This window comes from Pituophis catenifer, unplaced genomic scaffold, assembly GCF_029215685.1.
Source record: "Pituophis catenifer annectens isolate HBS135680 unplaced genomic scaffold, rPitCat1.0.hap2 SCAF_4, whole genome shotgun sequence".
Lineage (NCBI taxonomy): Eukaryota > Metazoa > Chordata > Lepidosauria > Squamata > Colubridae > Pituophis > Pituophis catenifer.
Window position 1 is genome coordinate 101,324,604 of NW_027256884.1, and position 14,908 is coordinate 101,339,511.

A 14,908-nucleotide genomic window follows, 5' to 3' on the forward strand; every position below is an offset into this window, starting at 1 on the left:
CATACACCGTCTGGAGCTCTTAGGAGATAATCCATTAAGACTACACCACATTAGCCACAAAGCAAATATTACGTTAAAAAAAAATTCAAATGTTGATGGTAGTTTAGCTTGAGATGTATTCCCCTTTCCCATGATGAAGAAAGAGTACATCACAAATACTGAATTGCTTCTCTATGAAATGGAGAAAATCACACAGAAAGAATGGTAATTAAAAACCATTTCCTGGAAACAATTGTCTTACTTTAGCCCAATCAACTAATATATTCTGTATTATGGGGTATGTGAACTAACATCTTACTGCAGATCATTAGTGATCTCTAATTATTATTAATGTGAGTCATCTAAAATATGTAGTTGTTTTGCCAGAACGAGCTACTCCAAGTCAATATATTTTAGCAGAAAGATGGGCAGTTTCAGTCACTAATATGTCTACTTTTTCTAAAAAAACAAACAAACAAGATGTCTAGGAAGGATCTCATAGTCCTCAGAATGATGAGTTTTGTCAGAGTAAACAAAAGATAACGAAGCATGAGCAAAAAGAAAGTCTGGGTTTGCAATCATGCCAACACATAATTATTTAAGGACAATTTGTTGAAGAAGCCATAGTAGCCTGGCTCAGATATAACACTTTTATAAACGGTGGTTTAGAAATGTAGGGGATGATCCCACATAATGCACTAAACCAATAATAAACAAATCATAATATAGTTTACAGCAATATGTGTATTCAGCAACATGTGAATTCAGACAGAGGACTAATGTAAAAAAGAACAAATAAAAAAGAAAGCTCTAAAGAAACACCTAATAATCTATAAGAGCTGAAGCAGTATTCTCAGGAAATAACACATTTACTTTACAGAGGAACATGGAGATAATTTTGAAGAAGGAATGTAAGGAAACAACTCAGTCCTGCAAAAGACACTCAAGGGGTGAAAAACAAAATCAATAACATGAAGTAAAAGAATATTTTGGCAAATTAGCAAGATTCTATTATTATACGTACAAGAATAAAGCAGAGTTCCAGAAGTCCTTGTGTTGTCTGTTATCTAATCTGACCTACCTCAAAGGTCCAATGTATACAAAGTAATACATTTATGTATCATCATAAGCATTCCGAATATTGGTGATCTGAAGTTGTAAATGGTCTTTATTGTTCACTATTCTTTTTCTAATTCATCCTCCTAGAAGACCACACAATACCCCACAAAATATTGTTAATTGAACACTGAAAGGGAGTACTTCTCTTATGAAAAAACCTCAATATGAATGATCCCAACATAATTATTTGGAGACAACACAATAATTTATTTTATATTCAAAATAAAATCTTGAATGCAAATTTAATAAATAATGCTCCATAACATATAACACCTATTTTAAAAATTATCCCCCTTCAGACTGCTAGTTTGTTTATGTAACTAGTACCTATATCACCCTCTTTAAATAAGAATCTTCAGTCTCTTTCTATAGTAACACCCAAAATGTTTGTCAAGTTCTGAATCATAATTTGACATCTGCATCAGATCAAATGACTACACAAATTAGAGCTAAATCTGAACCAAACAGAAACTCTTATAATCACTAAATCAAGGGAATGAGATTCAGGTGAGATAACATTGCTCTAAAAATCTAGATATTCTCTTGGATTTAGTTGTCAACTGCCCTTCAAATTATGTCCATTAATGTGCTAATTTCTACCAATTTTGGAAGATATATTTCATTTGAATTGTAATATTTTCAAAGTGTTGGATTGCCTTTGAAAAGAATACAGATTACATATTATGTCATTATAGAAAGCTTTTCTCAACAGTTTCACTACTGGTTCATAGACTGAAAATGATGTTTTTGATGTATAAAGTCAATTGATGCTGGTCTTTTTTTGCATTCATTACTTGCTTTGCTTTGCTATACAGTGCTGTTCATTCCTAATAATTTTATAAGTTCTGTAAAACTCCCAGTATAACTCCCAGTATAAATATCATTGTGGATTTTATTCCACAAACATATAGCATAAATGAAAGTAATAGAGCTATATGATAACCAAGGAGCTAATTGCAAAATTTAACATATACAACAGGTCAAAGAAACCATATCTGGACCATAATAAGAAACCAAATGTATTACTTCTTGGTATACATTTACACACAAATAATCTCATGTATGAGTTTCATGTCAGAAAGAAGGACTTCTACATGGTTTCTGATAGGTTTCTATTTATTACAGTCTAGGTTTTGAGAAATTCTTTAAAAGAGTTGCTTGAAAACATACAAGGACATGCAAAAAGCACCTCTTTTCCAAATGTTATAGCAGTTGCCTCTTTCTTCAGGCTTGTAGAACTGTCTCAGAAGATGCTTCTAAGCTGTTTCCATTCCAGGCTAGGTGGTACTTCTGAAGCCATCGTGTGAATCTGGGAAAAGATGTGGCTGCTTTATTTATTGAAAAAAAAGGTGATTCATACATACTCAAAAAACAATGATCTTGTAGGATTTGTCCCAACGTTTATGCATTTTTAGTGTAGGAGAAGCAGAAAACAAATAAGCAAATACTAATCTGAAGGAATATATCCCATGTGCCTGGATCCTGCTTTGATGAACACTATCATACAGCTAGAATGGTACAGCAGAAGCACAGATTTATGAGATGCATCTCAGTTTTTGTTTCATTCTCCTAGCAGCCTTGAAAAGATTTGATTTCCCAGCAGTACTACTAATACACGGGAAGTTGTTTAAAAAGTCACTTGTCCTGTACATGTGCCAGTTTTTTTACCTGCCAATGAAACTAATATTACACAAGTTTCTACCCAAGATGTCCATAAAGCTTTATCCATTAGTGACTTCAAAGTGCACAATATTCTCAAAAGCCTAGTGCTATGTAAGCAAAAATAATTCTCAGAGTTCTAAACTAGGTCCAAAGCTATTTCAGGTATTACCAAAATGCTCTGTTGAGGTACATTAAATTGCCATTGTACTGAAAAAATAATTAACAACCTACATTTTGGGGGATCCATTATGTGAACTATTTAACTGATCAGTGATTTACTCAGAACTTGGAGCAATCAAGGGAGAAAACATAAAACACTAAAGCCAAATCTTTGAAGAGATGCTTTGACAAACTAAGATAAGAATAGGGACATTTTATTCTGCTCATTAAGGCTAAAGAGCATATTAAAGCAAAGTAATTAGAAGTGCTGGTCAAAAGCATCTCTTCTGATGACTTATCAAGGTAACTAAAGTTGGAAGAAGACTGATTCTTAAAATCTATCACTATATAATGGCTTCACAGTCATTCAAGAAAAAAAGTAATGACAATTTTAATATGCCAATATAACATACAAGAAAAATCTAATATAAGCAAGTAAATTAATAACAAGTGGAATGAAAACAAGGTCATTGTTTCCAATCCAAGGGTAACTATGTATTTAAAAATAAATGCAATATATTTTAACTTTTACTTTACTTGCCATTTTAATTGTGAAATTGAACTGTTATTTAATGATAGTTTCCTATTGGTTTATATTATATTATATAGCTGACTATTTTTAATCTACACTATTCTCAACCTGACATAAATATTATCCATAGAATAGAAATGTCTTTATAAATGCCTTAAATGAATTAATAAAATATAGACAACTAAATCTTTATTTACAATGCTTGTTGTTTTATTTTACAAAGGAAAAAAAACCTGAAAAGGTAATCCGAAAGGTAATTCTAAGTGTATTTTGATTTTGTGACTCATTTAATTCAATTTCATTTATGTTATTTTACCTTAATATCATCTACACTGCAGACTGCCTCAAAGGTGCTTTTTCTTTCAAATGGCAACTAGACTATGCTTTTTCTTTTCCCTTAAGGAAGCAAAACGGATGTTTTGTTTTTCATCCAAGAAGCTTCATCAGTTCTGGCTTGATGATGGGGAGATGGAAGGATTAGTGCTGACAAGATAGGGAAGGGGGAATGGAAAGATTATATTTCTTTGCAGTCATCTGGTGATTAGCATTTTCTCTGAGAGCCATTGAGGCCACTTGGGAATTTATGTGTAACCTCAGGATCACCTGAATCAGAGTGAAAATGGGTGTGGCATCTTTTTGGAACTGCTTGAAAGGACTGCGTTGTAGACAGGAGATAAGTGGTGTCATATTCAGAGTTTGTTTTTATATTTTTTAAATCTTATTTTATTGTAGCTGTCTTGTTTCCTTTGTGTCATACATTCTAAGCTGCCTTAAACTTTTAAATAGAAAGTCAGAACATAAATTGAGTAAATAAAATACATCAGCAGGAATAACCAAAAACAAATTAGTAGAGAAGCAATATGTGGTGGTATTCTTTAAACCTTTTACCATCTACTTCTTGGACATTTTAGGGTAAGTGAGTAAGTTCCATCAAATGACTGTATTCAATAGAAGATTATTCCATAGAAGATTATGACCTGTGATCTCATATGATATGTAGTTGTTGTCAACTTTCTTTGGCACCTCCAGAATTTTATGTTAATACTATTGTTGATAATCAGCAATACAATATTTCGCCATTGTAGTCAGAGTCTTATGAAAAGTATAGTGTAAATCTTAAATAGACTTCAGGTAGTACAAGTAACAAAGTAACATTGCAAACTTTTCCTAAGGAAAAATGAGAAGTCTTGTGAAGCAAATATAGGATAAAGTAGGTTTTGTTGTTGAATTGTTTTACTTCAGCAGATTTACAGAACAACTTCTATGCATCCTGCTTTCTTTCTTTTGTTTTCCATAGTTTCTGGTAGCATCTCAAGGCAAGCTTCTGCCCAATCCATCAGGCATCCAACCAGTGGGAATACCTGCTAGTAACACCACATGCTCTGTATTTCTTATCAAAGTGAAGAAACTGACAGCATTGCATGAAAGGCACAGCATGAGGTATTTGTGCCTTGTAATTTTCTCTTTCAATTAACATTATCATACTCTTTTCTCTGACAAAGATACTGTACTTTTCATGTTCCTAAACATTTAATCATACACAGGGATTATTTTTTCCTACTAAAATGGACATCACCTATACAGTGTGGAAGGGTGGTTTGAGAAAGTTCTCTTCATATATATTTTGTCATGATTATTGATTAAAACTACAATATCCAGAGTATATATGTATCAGATATTTTACTGATGTTGGCATTTGCATTCTCCTCCACAGTTCTCCATATTGAATCCTGCTTCACTTTTTTTCTCACAGATCTATGGGGATAGCTATGTTGAGAGAAGCTGGATGCCCTCCAATGGCCAAGTGGAAATTGATTTACTCCACAATCTGCATTGATTGATTTACTCCACAACCTGCACTAGTCAGTCCTCCAACAACCATGCTCTCTGTTATCCATTACAGTTTGAACAATAAAACAATTGAGCCTACCACTTTTAATGAAGGCAGGAAACAGAGAACAATAGAATACTATTAAATGTTGCATCCATCCCAACTGAAACATCTTAATAAAATAATATAATATTTACTTTCCTCTTTGACTGCCAACAATACTCTTCAGCCAAAGTCCAACATTTAAAGTCACTAACTGACAGAACAGGCCATCAATTTCCTATTTCAAGATACAAACACATTTTATTTATTTTTATTTATTTTGTTTATTTATTTATTTGTCAAGCATATATAAGATAACAGATATAAGTATAAATGTGATTATGAATACAGGAAATGGATACAAATAAATGGGGACAGTAGGAAAGGGACGGTAGGCATGTTGGTGCACTTATGCACGCCCCTTACAGACCTCTTAGGAATGGGGTGGGGTCAACAGTAGACAGTCTAAGGTTAAAGTTTTGGGGGTTTGGTGAAGAAACCACAAGTCAGATAGTGCATTCCAGGCATTGACCACTCTGTTGCTGAAGTAATATTTTCTGTAATCGAATTTGGAGCAGTTTACCTTAAGTTTGTATCTATTTTGTGCTCGTGTATTGTTGTGGTTGAAGCTGAAGTAGTCATTGACAAGTAGAACATTGTAAATTTTATGTACTACACTTAGGTCAGACCGAAGGCGGCGTAGTTCTAAGTTGTCTAAGCCCAAAATTTCAAGTCTGGTGACATAAGTAATTCTATTGCGGTAAAGGAGTGGAGAACTCTTCTTGTGAAATATCTCTGGACTGTTTCAATTGTATTCATGTCCAATATGCAGTGTGGGTTCCAGACAGATGAGCTATATTTGAGAATTAGTATAGCAAATGTTTTGTATGCTCTAGTTAGTAGTACAATATTACCAGAGAAGAAGCTACGCAAGATTAGGTTAACAACTCTTAATGCCTTAATGACTACGATATTTATAGCTAAAGCAATCCAACTGAGAGTTTCTTATCTAGATCAGATTGGGCTAACCTCTGATTTTATCAGATTATTTTATTGAATAGTTGTATATATTTTGAAACATCTTATTGTTTTTACCTTATTTTACTATCTTGATATGATGTTATGATTTGATATGGTTAACTAATGAATAAACAATAAACCAAAAGTTATGGATACAGTTAAACAACTTACACAAGTGTTTGTGTATGTGTTTGTGCCTGAACAACATCAAAAAAAGGCATTGTCAGTACTGTCATCCTATATCATATTTTATTCAGGAAGCCTATTGACTGAAGATGAGTGAGGGATTTAACCAGTTCCTTCCAGTATTACACTTAACATATGCAGCTATTTTCTGTTTCCATACAAGCTAAATAAAACTATGGTCATACGTGGTCATGCCAATATACAGGCCTAAATCATGTGGAAAATAAATATATTGAACCAAATCACCATGAAGCACTAGAAATAGACAGTTTGTCTATAAATAGTTTGTGCAGACACAACGACATGTAAAATGCTTATATGAACTTCAGAAGTGACATGTTGAGAGACAGAAAGAGAGAGACAGAGAAAGAGATAGAAAAAGATGGAAAGATGTTATTACTGTTACTGTAAATCTTAGCTCACTTCAACATCTCAACAATATTAACATAATGCAGTGCAATAGTACTGCAGTGCCAAAACAAAGAACTTACAGATCAGCCTTCCTTAGCAGTTTTTTCATAAATTTTATACAGGTGGTTCCAGCTTAACAATCAATCACTTAACAACCATTCAAAGTTATGATGGACCCTCTATTTATGACCTGGATTCAAATATCTGATAGTCTATCTCTCCGTGTAGTCACATGAGTGCATTTTGGACACTTTGCAACCAGCCCACATTTATGGCCATTTTCAGCGTCCTGCGATATACACAATTTTTTGCTGAAACCTGTGTTTACAATGGGTTCTCTTAATGACCACCATGTTTGCTTAATGACCATTGCATTCACAAAAAATATTGTATGATCAGACAAGTCACACAACGACCCACTTAATGACCAGCACAAATTATCATTGTAATGCTGGGTTCAATTACTATTGTTTAGTCAAATATTATCTGTAATATGAATTATCACAATTTAATGTGCAAAGTAATTACTTTGCCATGGAATCATATACCTTCTCCTTTTCCCACTCATGATAGATCTAGTTTTTAATAATTCTATTATTTCTCAGTTCAGGTTGTCACATTAGAAATAGGATTCATCCCATTGGAAACAATTGTATTCTTTAGTTTTTCATCTGAATCAAAAAAATTACTATTCTGAGAAATAAAAAAAAATTACCCAAGAAAATAATCCTTCAATCCACTCTAATACTTACACCATAAGTGTGGTATGCATTAAATATATTGCTTAAAAGAAAATAAATATTTCAATTTATACTATGTCTTTTTCTATATATTTTGTATATTCTAAGACAAATGAAAATGTATGAATTTGTTCAGGTATCAGTACTGTGTTAGGTAACCATATTAATCCCTTGCCTTGTTTACCATGCAGAATCCTATAATTTCAATAATATTTAGAAACTAAAATTGTTAAAAAAGCAAACAAACCTATACTTCCACAAGTTCCATTTTCGAACATGAGGAAAAGAGATATCAGGTAACATTTCATACAGATAGCATCATAAATCATAATGTTGTTTAGAAAATTGTTTTGGGATAAGTGAACTAGATTGTTGGCAATTTCCCTGCCTTCCTTCCCCACAAGTTTATTATTATGTTCCATTGTCAAAATTCAAGAAAGTTAAAACAAGAATAAATACTATGTATGTATTTTAGAATGCTCACTTTAGGAAGCATGAAGCAGCTGAAAACTTTGGACCTACTATAATTCACAAAAAATAATTTTCATACAGTTATAAAGTTTAGTATATGAGCTTAAATCAAACTTATCCAGTTTTGATACTCTATTGTAGAAAAAAAACCTCTCTCTCTTTCAATTTCTAAAATCTTTAGCTAGCTGGAAAACAATATTACAAATACTGCACACTTTATACGAACTAATAAATAAAAGACCAGTTTTGCTGTAATCACTATCCATTAAATTTAGCGATGAAAAACAGCTGCCACCAAATGAAAGAATGTAGCTGCTAGAATCTTGCTTTTGACTTCAGATGTTATAGACATGCCTACACTTGAATCCAAAAACTAAAAGACTAAATAACACAGCCTCTTGCACTTAAATAAACGTCAATATTTCAGAAATAAGAAACAATAGCAACATTGGCCATGAGAAGAAAAATAATGTAGTCAAGTGATGTATTTATTAAGCAAATAAATAGGGTTAATTTTGGGTGAGGAGGAGAGGACAGATAAACAGAAAGAAGGACATTACAGCTAGGTCGTATCGGTTTATATTCCTTTTCCCATTTAGTTAAATTTATCACACAGTGATTAATACAGTAAAATATATATAGAGCAAAATAAATGTAACCTTATTTTAATGGAACCTGGAACTGGGTAGTAGTCAATCATTTTGCTTTTGTTGTGCATTATTAATAAGTTTAAGCTAAGTAAAGTAAAAATAATCTATTACTTTATTGCCCTCTTTATTTGTTATCAATTTTTCCACTAAAGTGCTTTTCCTGCATATTCTCTCGCATGTTTTATAGTGTACCCATCAAATAAACCTTTTAATTAATAAAGTTCTTTCCTTTCCCAACCTTGATACTGTTTATCTTCATATTAAAATCCATGATGAAATATAAAAGGTTGAAAGGGTAATCAGTGTGAAATTAATTTAGATCCCATTTTTTCCCAATTTTTGAACCTATTCAGAAGAAATGGATTTTGAATAAAATTATATTTTTTGGTAAAGGAACCTGCCCCAATTTTAACTTAAAGCCTATGCAGCCACTCCATCGATAGCCAAGGTGCATATGTATATATGTATTAATTCATTTGGCCAATTATCTCAAACAAAGTGAAACTGGCAGTGTACAGCCATTAAAATGAAGCAATAAACAGATATAACAAATTATTAAAAACAGTCCTAATTAATTCTGACATTATCATGGAAAAACATTATCAATGTCATTAACATTATAATAAGATTGTAATTCATATTTTTTATTAAGAATCTTTGCATTTGTTCTTGAGTTTTGACAATAGATACATTTACTAAACATTTTCTAGCATGAATTAAGAGTACTTTTTCATATACTATACTGTATACCCACACACAAACACAAACACACACACACACAGAAAATATATGGAAAAAACTCAAGAAGCAAAATCCAAGAAGTTACATTTTTATTGCTGCTACTATATACCAGGCAATAATAGTGTTAATTTTTACCAATCTTTTAATTCCCCAAGTGATTAATTAATGATCTGGAGCTCAACTGAAATGATAATTCTTAGCAGTGTAAAATAAATTCGAAAATATGTTTATAGTTCTTTATTCCTGATTTATTTAAAACGTTTTGAATTGTATTTACACACAGAAATTCTGATTTAAGAAACTTAATACTTAAACTTGCTCATTTTTAAAAAATTGTGAAAGTATTAACAACCCCAAAAAGTTACAAACAAAATTCCAGGGCCAGACTATGGCCATAAATCAAGGACTTGTAGTAAGGCGGTTTTGGTTGTACTTATTGAAGATCTGTGGTAAAGCCAAGATGGTAGTGGTGCATCCATTCTTGATATCTTGGTAGCTTTCAATACAGTTGACTATAGTTGGAGGTTTGGGGCACCATTTTATGTTGGTTCTCTTCCCACTGCCAGACCAGTTTCAGTTGGTGTTGGTAGCTAGAGAAAGATCATTCCCCAAGTCCCTCATTTGCAGGTGCCACAGGGTTCTATTCTTTGAATTCTTCTTTTAACATCTACAAAAGGACTGTCAAACTGGCAGCCCATGGGCTGGATGCACAGGCCATGCCCACCCCAGCTCTGCAAAGTGGAAAAACATCATGAAACATCATGTGACAGCAATGTGATGTGGCAAGTTTGACACCTGTGATCTACAAAAAACCACTGGGTGAGGTCATTTGCTGTTTTGGGGTTCAGTATATTGATGATACCTAATTATACCTTTTGAGTCCAGATCGGCCAAATTGAGGTTGCCAAGGTTCTGTCCCAGTACTAGGAGATTGTGTGCATTCAGAAATTATATCTGATTCAATCCTACTACCAAGACTGATTTCCTGTGGTTATCTGCTGATAGTCCATTGCTGACCTTAGATAGGGTGGTAGTTCCATTCAAGGTTGGTGATAATGGGGGACTTCATGGATTCACAGCTCGTCCTTCTCCATGGATGGCTCTGCACTGCTTCATCTGGTGTGCAAGTTGCACCATTTCCCAGATCAGGGGGCCCTTCAGATAGTCACTCATGCCCTGGTTACCTCACAACTTGATTGCCGCATGTGGCAGCATTCGGAAGCGTCAAAGGCTCCAGAATGTAGTAGCATATCTTTACAAGCTGCATGGGTTCTAATTTTTCTTCTAATTGCAATTAAAGGTGCTAGTTGCTACCTATAAATATCTGCATGGTATATGGCCTGATTACTTGAGAGACCTGTTATCTCTCATAGTATCCATCTGGCAAGATTGATGTCCTCCAGGTTGCTTCAATTAAACAATGCCATTTATAAGAACCCAGAAGTGCACCTCCTCTATAAAAGAGCTTGCCTTCTGGAATGAGGAATTGTTTACCTTCTTTAATTTTTTAAAAAATCTCAGTGATTTATTTACTGAAACTTAATATATTTTTCTTCTGTTTCATTTTAATGGAAAGTCCATTAAAATTAAGACATAAAGGTGGTGCATGATTTTTAAAGAAATACACATTAAAAGCAATTAGATTGTTAAAATCCAGAATGATCTGACTTTGTGTTCTGGTAATAGGGTCACACAAATCTCCTCTTGGCAGGATATTAATTACTGATTATTGTCAGTTAATAAAATTTTCTACAATTGTTGAATAGAAGAAAAAAAACCTGGGATATTTTTAAGTCCCTAATTCTGAGCCTTATATAATTAAGCTAACCATCATCAGTAACAAAAGCAATAAAACGAAACTCTTGCTTTAATAAAGAAACAGCCCCATTACAAGTTATAATAATAGCAAAGTAAATAGCATATCTCAAATACATTAAAATGAAGAAAAATAATTATCTGGGAAATATTTTGATTGAATTCTTCCCTCTTCTTCAGCGAAGAACTGGACATCCTATAATCATACAGAACATTTTCATTTTGGAATAAAATCTGTTCAGTTTGATTATGTCTGATATTCATTTTTTTCAGATGCTGTTGTTTGCTGAAACGTTCAATTAAAAAATGCAAATGATACATGTAATATATATTCCATTCTTCTATACAATTAATTATTTGCATATTTGCTTTTTATTAAATATGGAAAATATATTGATTGGTTTGATTTATATATACACCCACTAGCAAAAGTGACTATGAACATTTTATAATTGGATAGAAAAATATGAGCTAAAAGAATACAATACCAGAAAAACAGAATGATAAAATATTGGAATAATAGAATACTGCCAACTACTATATAGTCCATTCAAATGACTTTCTTTCTGGAAAGATTGAATGAAATGTTGAAAATGACAATGATCCATTCATCCAGGCAAGAATGATTGATATTCTAGTACTAAAATAGACATGGCTTGGTTGAGGGATTTTTTTCTATCTCTAATCACTTCTCTGGAATCAACTTGGAATTCTGCCTGGAATCTGATTTATTAAAATATTCAAAGGTGCTCAAACATTTCTTTTTCGTGGGTCTCCATGAAACTACTTCTATTCTTTATGCAGATATGAGCTGTTATCCAGGTGAAGGATTTTATGATTTGTTTTTATGCTTGTTTTAAAAGTTATTCTGGTTACTAAAGTTCTTTGAAATGAATAACAAGTTTTTAAGACTTTGGAATAATGATTAAAGTGCTGGATTTGAAACTGAGAGCCCATGAGATGTGGTCCCACTTTAGATTAGAAAATTGACTAAATGCCTGGGCCAGTCATTCTTTCTCGGCCAAAATCACTTCCCAGCATTGTTTTTGGGGGGGACAATGGGAACTGGGAGCATTATGTATACTCTGTATTGTAGAAATAAATTATATATATATATATATATATATATATATTGTAAAAAAAATAGATAAGAATCTAATCTTTTTAATTTAATTGTAATCTTAAATGATTATAGGGAGTCAGTGCATTCTTTTTTTATATTGGAACTTATTATTCTGAGCTGGCCTAGTTACAGATGCATGAAAAACAACATTACTACTATTTTCAGCCCAGGATATACAAAGTCATTTGTGGGAAACCAGTAAATCCCACATATACTTTAAAAAATTTAAAGTATACACAAAGGTCTGTTGATGTCTCTGATAAAGGCTTTAGACATTTGAGAGCTCAAAGAAATCAAATGGAAGTGAAAATATTAGAACATATCATATATGTCCAAAGATGAATTATGTATGAAAGTTTTGGAGAGCATCTTAAAACACCAAAATGTATTGGTAAATAAAAAATGTTTACCACATTACTTTGAAATAAATTTCTCCAAAGATTTGAAAGAGTTGGATATGGTATAAGACCAGAATTATGTGGTTTGAAAACATGAATTTTATGTATAGCTTGCCTATGTTTATATCAAGAGAATTTCCATATTTTACTTTTGAAGCTCTTTAGAAGATCTTATCACTTCCCAAAACTCAATCTTCTGACACGCAGAAAAAAAGTCTTATTTCCTGCATAAGAATATCCTGTTAATATTTAGGAAGTTGGCAAAAGCACATTTTGTCACCACCTGTTTAATTGTTAACTTACTCCAATGTACAATTCAGTTTCAATTGTATTAATGTTAGGTTATATTTTGTACTCGTTCCTCACAATCAGGGTGGATAAAAATCAATGATTTTTTTTAAAAAAATCAAAAAAATCAGATTTTTTTTATTTAAATTGTATTTTTTTTATTTAAATCGGATTTTTTTGATTTTTATCGAATTTATTCTAATATACTTTTGGGGTAAAAATCTATCATAAGATAGTTTTCTATTTAAGATACATAAATAATTTAGTTTATTCAGCATGAAATGGAGCTTAGTTATGTAGCATGAGGCTCTATATTCTGCAACACTGGGACTATCGGTGAGTCAACAGTGGGTCAAAGGAGTAGCAGAGATGACAGTTGCTCTTTAAAAATTATGATTTAAATCGAGTTGATTTAAATCAAGCCTTTTTACTAGTGATTTAAATCATGATTTAAATTGTGATTTAAATCAACTCGATTTAAATCAAATCCACCCTGATCATAATAAACTGTTTTGATGGTTGAAGAAAGGTATAGTAAGGCAGCATAGAAATTTAGAGATAAATTACATCAGTTAGTATATCCTCTTACAAAAAAATACATGGGAAAGGGAATTAAATGTTATTAATCTTCTGCTTTTTAAATCTTCCTTCTAAAATGTTCATTATATGTTGGCCAGTCAAATGGATGCATCAGTATATCCATCCTCCAAGACCAATGTGAAATGATTTTTCCTAGCTAGAAAAGAAAGGATGATGGGAAATATGCAGTGCAGTGGAACAAAAAATCCATTTGGGAAATCACCAGAGGCAGCTGTTGAAATGCTGTTTACTTGGATAAATTCATCCATTTTCCCTCCTGAGCTAGTGACATGAGGTATCACCTCTTCTGGATAGCATGTGAAAGTAAAAAATAAATAATGAATACATTTAACAAATGGAATTTTAGCTTCAATAGCATTTGTACAATCTTGTATTTCAGTTAAACTAGAATTTCTGCATCTTTACCACTAGAAACATCTGTTCGGTTTTAGACTCCCTTTGGATTCCCAACTTCAAAGGGAATATAAAGAATAACAAATATATGTACTGGCATTGAAAAAAATAGAGCAGCGGGAAAGAATGGTAAAATTGTCCTTACTTGACTGCTAATGACAGGCTCTGCAGGGAAAACTATAAGAAAATTTCTCAGAGGCTCAGAAACTTGGAAAGTGAATCTATGATGTACACAAAAGTTAGCCTCTCATGCTCTATATGAAGGAGCCATACAATGAATTTGGTTAATGTGTACTGTAAATTTTTTAACAGTCTTACTGTATCTTCAGGTCCTTCTGCTAATCCTCCAACTAATTTATTAATCTATTTATCTATCAGTAAGCCACACCAGTAAGCCACATTGTACCTTTACAGGGAGGATACATGAGATGTGGGTGTGGCTTACTGATGATGGCTAACGAGCCAGAAATAGATCTATATAAGTCTCTCACTAGGCAGCATAGAGCAGCATAGGGCCTGCTGGCTGCCAGAAGAAAAAAGCCCAGAATCGAGTGGATGTGACTCCACTGAGCTAGGCTGTAGAAAAAAATCTTGGTTATGTAGGAAAAACCTGGCTAAAAGAAAAACACACGTAACACACGTAAAACCTACAAAAAGTAAGAAAATAGATATATGTATGTATATATATATATATATATATATATATATATATATATATATATATGTAGGTCTTTGGTTATTCGGGTCT